The following is a 9,920-nucleotide window of genomic DNA, read 5'->3' as shown; positions in this document are numbered from 1 at the left end:
CTTTCCATCTTAAGATGTATCATGAGTATGGCAAGATGTCTCCTCAGGTAAAGGTACTTGCCATGCATGCTGGCAACCTGGAAATCGCATAAGGATGGAAGGACAGAACCAGCAACCATGAAGTTGTCTTTTGACATTGACACATGTGCACATGTGCACAGCACACAGGAATCCTCCCCACCACCACCACTGCACACAACTTTTTTTAAAGAATCCTTTTAAAAACAATGTATCATGATCATGCCTTTTATTTTTGTCTCAGTTTAAAACTTTTTCTGTCTCATTTTTGTTCCTTTTATTTATAAAGGATTTCATTAATAAAAGGATTTCAAAAGTAAGGTGAGGGGTTGGGGATTTAGCTCAGTGGTAGAGCACTTGCCTAGGAAGCGCAAGGCCCTGGGTTCGATCCCCAGCTCCGAAAAAAAGAACCAAAAAAAAAAAAAAGTAAGGTGAGAAAGGGAAAGATGCTGAAGGCAGTGTGAGTGTTTTTCTGCTAACCTAAGATGGCAAGGAGAAGTCCAAATGGACCCTGCCTGCCCTTCTTGGTTAAGGAAGCCATTGACCAAATTTTCTATCTGTAGTTCTTTAATGCAGTTTGTATTTAACAGTATCCATGCTTGCGATGACAAACAAGATTGTGTCAGTTTCAGGAGCATGGGATGCAACTGGATAATCATTAACTGAAGCCATTCTCAGACAAATATATTCTCTCATTTATGGCTTCTAGACTTTAGATAGTAACATCATGTATGTAAACATAAAGTGAAATTGTCTAGGTATTAAAGGGGATTAATGGGAGAAGAAGCAGATTTGGGGATGAACATGCTAACATCTTTATATCTATATCAAAGTTTTATATGGGAAATATATACATATATATATATATATATATATATATAGGAATTTTGTTTGCATCTGTGTGTGTGATATGTGCATGTTCCCACAAGGGCCAGAGAAAAGGTGTCAAATCCCCTGGAGCTGGAGTTATAGGTGACTGTGCTCCACCTATATGGTTGCCAGGAACCAAATAATTCAGGCCCTGTGAAAGAGCAATAAGCATTCTTAACTGTGGAGGTATCTCTCCAGAACCTACACATGATAGATAGATAGATAGATAGATAGATAGATAGATAGATAGATAGATAGATAGATAGATAGATAGATAGATGATGGATGGATAGATGGATGGATGGATGGATACTACAGAAACTATCAAAACAATCCAGGCATAACTTTTAGTGAAGGTGTGAAGTTTTGTACAGCCTACCCTCTTCTCATTTTCACACATCTCAATTACGACATGCTAAAAGAAATTTCTAGGGGCTGGGGATTTGGCTCAGTGGTAGAGCTTGCCTAGCAAGCACAAGGCCCTAGGTTGGTCTCCAGCTCCGAAAAAAAAAAAAAAAAAAAAGAATCCTTTAAAGAAATTTCTAGGCAAAATTCTTAGTTACTCTGTTACTCTGTAAGCTATAAATTGCGTTAAGAGACATCAACATTTGGGGGCATAAAAGAGGTTGCTGATATTAAGAAAACATAAAAAATTCTGGGGTCGGAGGGGTGGCTCAGGGGTTAAGAGGATTTAATGCTCTTCCAGAAGACCCAGGTTTGGTACCCAGTACCCACATGGAGGCTAACAACTTTCTGTAACTCCCGTTCCAGGAGATTAGAACCTTGATTCTGGCCTCCATGGGCAAGGCATATACACAGAGATATATACAGGCAAGAAACCTATACAGGTAAAATAAAAATAAATCTTAAAATTATAAAATTCAATAAATTAATTCATCTAAAAATAAAAGTCTCTACTTTCTCGGTGGTAATGTCCTCATACACAATGTTGTACATTGTATTTCTTTTGTCACATATATTTGGCCACTAACAATGTTTTGTCCATTGTTGACAATAGTAAATGTTGAAATACTTTTTAATTATTAAAAAGCTATATGGAGGGCTAGAGGGATGGCTCAATAGGTAAAGACACTTGCCATACAAGCCTGGTGACCCGAGTTCAATCCCCAGAACTCAAATAAAGTCGAAAGGAGAAAATCAATTCCATAAAGCTGTCCTCTGACCTCCGCACAAGTGCCCCCACACATAACACACTCACATACATACACACCAGCAGTAAAAATTTTAAAGCCATATTGTAGCATAAGAACATTTTATTTCATGTAATTTATATTTATGTTCACCCAGAGCCACAGACACAGCACATCTACATTTCTTCATGAAATGCCTTTTAGAGCTATTAAAGAGTAATGATGTCTAAGTGTGTGGGATGACATCAAAGACAAGGATCTTCATTTCACCTCCCTTGAAAGCCAATGCAGATAACAGAAACCTTATCCTGATGCTAGCAGATCAAGTATCTCCTAGATTCGACACAGGGCATTGAGACAGTAATGAGGTAATGACGTTTGGAAGCATCTTAACCTAAACAAGTACTTAGCATTACATCTCACCTGGGTCAACAGTCTAGGGTATCAGAGTTAAACTATGTTACAGTAAATTAATGGAAAATGTAACTGCACTTTGCTGAAAGATCAATGTCCAATAAAGGCTGCACAATCAAATCTTGTTGCAATGATTGAGGCCTTTAATTGCCTTTCAAAGATAAGGTAGTAATCAACACAGCTTTAACTGATCTTTTTCACTATTCAATTACATGCTAATGACTAGTGCCAACCCAGAATCTTTAACTACTTATACTTATTAAATCTTATGTTAGGAATGAAAAATTACTTAAGCCACACAATCAATACAACACAAATCTTAATTACTATATTTCACTTTCATACTATTTTATGTGCTTGACAAATTCACATGGGCTTTCTTTAACTGTAAGAAGGTGTCACTGGTAGTGTCCAGTATCTAAAAGTTATTGTTCTAATGTAAATTGGAGGTCAGACGTTCATTTTTTTTCTTCTAATAAAACTGTGGCTAAAATAGCTTTTACTAACCCTTGGCCATCCAGCTACTGCTTAGAGATCTGTTCAGCTAATTTAGAATTTGAATACAAGTAGAAGACAAACATTTTTTAAGACTGTTAAAAATTTGTTGATATGCCTCTATGCCACATGAGTGCAGGTGGCCTCAAAAATCAGAAGAGAACGACGTGCCCCTCTACTGCAGTCACAGGTAGTTATGAGCTGTTCAGTATGTGTGCTGGGAACCCAATAAGGTCTTCTAGAAGAAAAGTATGTCCTCTTGACTGCTGAGCCATTTCTCTAGTCCTGGGTTGTTTTTAATAAGCTTATTTCTAATATTTAGTAAAGTTACCAAATATTTCATTAGCTTTTATGGAAAGAGGTGTGATTTCACAAAAAGTTGGGCTGTGGGAACATCACAAATGCAAATGTAAAATGAGTACAAACATGAGGCAAGTTTCACACTTTTTCAAGCATAACATTTTTTTGATTGGAAATTTTGCATAATGCACCCAGATCATATTCACTTTCCTAATTCTCCTAGATCTGCCCCCAATCCATGTGACCCCCTCCCAAAAAGGAAGAAAGAAAAACAACGAAACAGAACAAACCGTAAGTTCAGTTTGTGTTTATATACTCACTGAAGCATAGGAAACTCCCAGTGGCCATCCCCTTTAGGAAAACTGAGTACTTTCCCACCCACCCTCACCACCATCAGAAGCCCTCAGTCGAGGGGAGCTCTATGTTAGCATCCTTATCATATTTTTTATGAGTTCTCTTCAATGGCTTTCTGGCTAGGCCACTTCTTTGGTCAGGAGAAGTGGGAGAGGGTAAGGGTTGTCATGGAAGCTTTCTATGACCCTGAACTGATGTCACATTTCTGGAAAAAAAATTCTACAGCAATTCTGCTTCTTTGTTGTCATAGAGAACAAAACACATCTGTATTTAAAAACTGAACATATATACTATTTGAAATTATTCATCCAAGCAAAAGTATTTCAGTGTGAATTGGAGAGGGGCTCAAAAGACTCCACCCCTAGCTGAGGAGTTATGGGTAATTGATGGCTGTTGGGAAAGGGAGAGTCAATTTTCTTCTAGAGAGTATGGCCTCTGGTAGGTTACCCATTCTCCAGTGGATGGCCCCACTGGGTGTTCATGCAGGAAGCATGTAGACTCAGTAAGTTATAAACAAAAAATAAAATAAGACATGAAGGTGGAGGGGGAATGCTGAGAGGACTGAAGGGGAGAAGGGGAAAGTAGATATAATCAAGATACAGTGTACACATACATGACATTGTCAGAGATACATACATTGAGATTTGACAACTAAATAGTGGTTAATTTAATATTATTTTGTACATTGCAGAGTTGGAATTTTCAAAACTTTAGCTAGGACATCTAGTTTTAATTAAGTAGATAAAAATCTCACCTGGGACCATTCTTTTAGTAGCATTTAAAAAAAGATCTATTTTGTTGGAGAGTATTTAAAACAAGACCCACGTGAAGTATGAGAAGCCGTGGCAGACACTGCATCCCTTCTTAGGTCTCCCTTGCTGGGTAAGGAACACCAGTGGACACCAGCTCAGGGCTCACACAGGATTGCTTGTAGCTATTCTAGTTGTTCTCATGTCATCTTAAATACAGTTTATGAACGTCGTACTATTCCATTACACCATTCATTCGTCTTCAGAGATATTTATAGTATCAATTTAAAAGCTGTAAAACTTCATGGAAAGTAGCCTAGACCTAAGGTTTCAACAAACAAGCTTGCCATTGGAAAAGGGGATCACAGACACTGGACTTCTTAAAACAAGGTTTGGAGTTTCTTGCTGCTGTTCTGGTTGATAGAATTATGAACCTTATAAACTCGGTACTTTTTAGTTAACCTAAATACATAAATCTGTTTGGATTCATCTTATGAAAAGAGATATGTCATTAGATATATGATCGTTATATGCTTCAGTGATTCATGAGCCTTGTTACATACATGCTTTGTAATGTATGAATTATTTAGTAAGAAAAATCACAATAATTTTGTTGTTACTCAAAAATTTATGGGTTGGCAGAAACAATTATGCAGCCCGAAAGCTGGCGTGTTAAGGTGACATCATTAACTCCTGTGGTATGAGCTTTTAGCAGCATTTGACATAACCTTTACTGCTGCTGCTAGAACATATCAGTAATTTTGTATAACAATCTGCCTGTGAACAGAATGCTGAATTGGCCATCCACAAATTGATTCATTTTACTTTATTTCCATATTAGTACATAATTTAAGTCCCACCTAAAAAGTGTCTACCCAAACCCTAAAGACGAAAAACATGCAAAATAATGAATGTCTCCCAAGTACGCAAAAGTGCGAAATCACATTTACTAAGAGGGGCCATTTCTATTTTTAAAATGTTAGATGCATAAGAATTGGATGAAAATAATTTATGAGCGTAGATTATCTTTAAAGCGTTTTTTACACATTGTATTACAGCCACTAACTACTAAGAGACGAAGAAAAAAAATTATTTTCTTGGAAGGCAGCAATGTTCACAACTATACCACAAATGCCATACCAAACGTCATGATTTTGAATTTTGAAATTTACAAAATGAAGTAGCCAAGAATTTGGAAGTCTGAATATAAACCTAGGCTAGCTCAATTTTAGAACCATTTGCCTTGGATGTGTAAGGTTCCATATTCAATCTTAACAACAGTACACACGCACACACACGAATTAGTTCACTAATTCAAATGTTTATTTATTTTTATTTTCTAGGTAGTGTTTTACCTATGTATGTGTCTTTGTATCACATGTCTACCTGGTGCCCATAGAGGCCAAAAGAGGGTATCGAATCTTCTAGAACTAGAGTTCTAGACAACCATGAGCCACCATTCAGGTGCCAGGAATTTAACCCACCTCTTCTGAAAGAACAGCCCGTGTTCTTAATCGCTGAGCCGTCTTTCTAGCCCCAGAATGTCACTAACTTTAAATGACACTTGAAATTCGATAATAGTTCATGCACCTGACAAATACTCCACACTGGCAAAGCTGAAGAGTGATTCTAGGACCTCTGCTTGCCAACAGAATCGAGTAGACATGAGTCTACACAGAGAGGTCAGACTGCAAGGCTGTCTGCACACGACGGACCGAGAGGCATGTGCTGGCAATTTTTGTTTGTAACCTTTGTTATAGAATGGATGCTGTGAATAGAACGAATACGTGATTGAAAACTGCAAAGACAGTGTGTTTGCCTTTAATAGCATTCAGAAGAGGACTCTAGTGGAAGCCACGCAGCTCTGTCTTGCAAGAAGAGCAATACAATACACATTACACATGCGTCAGGTGTAATGAATCAAGTTTGCTTTCTGAAAAATGAGAGATTGGAATCCTTTTGCAATATCCTCCTAAGGCATTTCCAAAAGTTGTCTTCTATTTTCTCACACTATGAGGACTGCTATTGTAAAGTCAAATTTAGGTGATGTACAGAAGTGAAACGGAAGTACTGGGATCAACTAGGCTCACTCCTTTTCTTTTATGTTAGTATCATCACCATCACCACCATCACCACCACCAGGATGATTGTTGCCACTGCTCATTTTCATTCCTATCAAAACATAAGAACACGTTTGCCTGTCACAGTGTTGGATACTGTTCATTTTTTTCATGTTTCTTCATAGTCTCGATAAACAAACAGCACTCAGTATGAAGAAAATGCTTGCTTGAGGTGGGGAGATGGCTCAGTGGTTAAGCACTTACTGTACAAGCTTGAAGACCAGAGTTCAGATTCCAGTACTCACCTAAACGCTGGGTGGGAGGGGCAGCCCATCTCTAATTCTAGTCTCAGAGGCAGAGAGATAAGAGATTCCCAAAGCAAGCTGGTTAGCAAGACTAATCATACCAGCCAGCTTTGGGTTCCATTGAAAGACTCTTATTACTGAATAAGGCAGAAGCATAGGGGATAATTCTACAGCAGCCTCAAGTCTTCACAGGCCTTCAGATATCCCACAGCCCCCTAAAAGCTGTGAAGGACCCATGTAGATAATGTAGATACCAAGGCTAAGAGGATTCCAAGCAGAGGTCGTGGAAAGTGCAAAGGCCCTGAGGTGTGATGTTTGACATGTTCAAGAAGAACGTGGGACAGCTGCTTGTGTCTGTAAGAAGGAAGAGTAGACATGAGGTTCAAGACTTCAGACGTGTGTAGGCTCTGGGAGACGGCTCAGCTTCATTAAGTGTGTAGGCTCTGGGAGATGGCTCAGTTTCATTAGGTTCTGATTCCAGCACTCATTTAAAGTCTTGTGCCTGGAATTCAAGCTCTGCAAAGGTGAAGAGAGGAGGATCCCAGGGGCTCCTGTCCAGGAAGCCTAGCTGAATAGGTGAGTTCCAGGTTTCATGAGAGACCCTGTCTCAAAAAAATGAGGTAGCAAGCAAATTAGGAAGACACTTGATGTTAAAGTCTGGCTTTCACATGTGTGTCCATGTATGTGCTTAAGAATACACATGTGTGGGTGCTCACACACACAAATAACAAACATAGGCCCTCAGGAGAGGATGCTGAGGATAAAGCTCAGTGGTAGGCTTCATGCTCAGTATGCAGGAGGTCCCTGAAACTATGCCAAGAACCAAATAAATAGCTGAGCAGGGGTAGGGGTCAGAATAGGTACTTTCATAGGCGAAGGAGAAGGATTTGGGTTTTGCCTGCTCAAGATGAGAAGCTATCTGGACAGTAAATAAGTTACTATTGTTCAGTGAAAATAAAGTATTTTCAGGAGTATAAGGATGAAAAGAAAAAAGTAGGAAAGAATATTTAGAAAGGGAGAGGAGCACCCTGTCTGTTATAGTGCACACCTTGAATCCTAGCAGTCCTGAGGCAGAGGCAGGCAGATCTCTGTGAGATCGAGACTAGCCTGGTCTACAGAGTGAGTTCCAAGACAGGCAGACAGAGACAGAGACAGAGACAGAGACAGAGAGAAAGAGAGAGAGAGAGAGAGAGAGAGAGAGAGAGAGAGAGAGAGAGAGAGAGAGAAAATATAATGGAAGAATGATGGAATGATGGGCATGGATTCTGGTTAAGGATTTGAGATTGAGAGAGAAAAGAAAACCTCTCTGAATTTATAAAAGCAAAATAAGATTCCTTCATGAAATGACTTAAAACAACACTCAAAACTATAAAAATCTTAGCAACGAACTTGGGTGTAATCTCTCTCTCTCTCTCTCTCTCTCTCTCTCTCTCTCTCTCTCTCTCTCTCTCTCTCTCACACACACACACACACACACACACACACACACACACACACACACACACACACACACACACACACACACACACACACACACACACACACACACACACACACACACACACACACACCAAAACCACAGGAGATCACCTTGGCCATAGGCAGCTGCTAGAAGAAATGCACAGAAAGGAACAAATATTAGTGACATGATATGGAGAACTTGGAGCCTTTATGCATAGTGCTGATGTTTTTGCCATGCTATGGCTATGTTTGTATCTCCCTCACCCCCAAAGGTCTGGAATTAAAGGCTTAGTCTCAGGGTAGCAATACTGGAAGGTGGTGGGCTATTTAAATGGTAAGTGCTTGCAGAAGCACTGCGAGGCATTAGGCCTGTGCTTCTGGAAGGAATTGTTGAACATGGCCTCTTCAGTCTCTGGCTTTGAGTTGTAGTCTCTTTCTGATACAATTACAATTCCTTCATTGCGGCAGAACCCAGCTGATGTCAGCACCATGTCCTTGACCCTCCAATACTACATGCTAAATAAATATCATCTTTATAAAGTTAGCCTGGTCCTAGTGCTGAAAGGGGACATGTACACGAACTTCCTTCTCTAACCAAGAATTCCTCTCCAATTGACACCCACTTGCAAAGGAAGTTCATTTTCTCCAACAGAGTCTCAGTGGGTATATAAACCACACTTTTCCATTCCCACAAGTGCACTCCCAAGACAAAATGAACTCAATGTTATTTTTTTTTCTTTTTTTCGGAGCTGGGGACCAAACCCAGGGCCTTGCGGTTGCTAGGCAAGCGCTCTACCACTGAGCTAAATCCCCAACCCCTCAATGTTATTTTTATAGCCTTTTTTTATCTCATATTTGTTTGAGCTTTTGTTTTCCTTTGTTTTTTCAAGGCAGGGTTTTTCTGTGTAATAGTTCAGACTGTCCTGGAACTTGCTTAGTAGACCAGGATGGTCTACTAAGAGCTCTGCCAGCCTCTGCCTTCTGGTGCTGGGATTAAAAGCATATGCCATCTTCTTTGGGCATTTTTGTCTTAGTGGTCTTGTTGGTGTGTTATGCTTTCTGACTTTGTGTTTTTATGGGCTTAGCTTTTGTGTGTCTCTGCATCTCTTGTGATTACTAGGGTTTTTTGTTTTTTGTTTTTTGTTTTTTTTAATATTTACTTAATGTTTATGAGTACAATGTAGCTGTCTTCAGACACACCAGAGAGGGCATCAGATCCCATTACAGATGGTTGTGTGAGCCACCATGTGGTTGCTGGGAATTGAACTTAGGACCTCTGGTAGAGCAGTCAGTGCTCTTAACCACTGAGCCATCTCTCCAGCCCCTGTTTTTTTTTTTTTTTTAAAGTCTGTTTTTTTGCTTTTTTTGTTTGTTTGCCTGCTTGTTTTCTAAAGACAAAAAGAAAGAAGGAGTACAGTGGGTGGTGGGGATAATCTGGGAGGAGTTGGGAACAGAGGAACCATGATTAGAATATACTGTATAAAATATTTTCAATAAAAAGAATAATAAGAATACATAAAGTTAACATGTTTGAGATATTTATTACAGTAACAAAAATGTCTAATGAAATATCTGAAAGAGATAAGATTAGTCTGGAACCTTAAATTAGTCTGGAACCTTAGTGACGATGATGATGGTGGTGGTGGTGGTGGTGGTGGTGGTGGTGGTGGTGGTGGTGGTGGTAATTATTATGTATTATTGAAGATGGTAGGTGTTTGGGTTTAGGAATCAGCACACAGACCA

Source organism: Rattus rattus, chromosome 8, assembly GCF_011064425.1.
Source record: "Rattus rattus isolate New Zealand chromosome 8, Rrattus_CSIRO_v1, whole genome shotgun sequence".
NCBI classification, from domain to species: domain Eukaryota; kingdom Metazoa; phylum Chordata; class Mammalia; order Rodentia; family Muridae; genus Rattus; species Rattus rattus.
The sequence above is the reverse complement of the archived record's forward strand: the minus strand, read 5'-3'. Positions refer to the sequence as shown.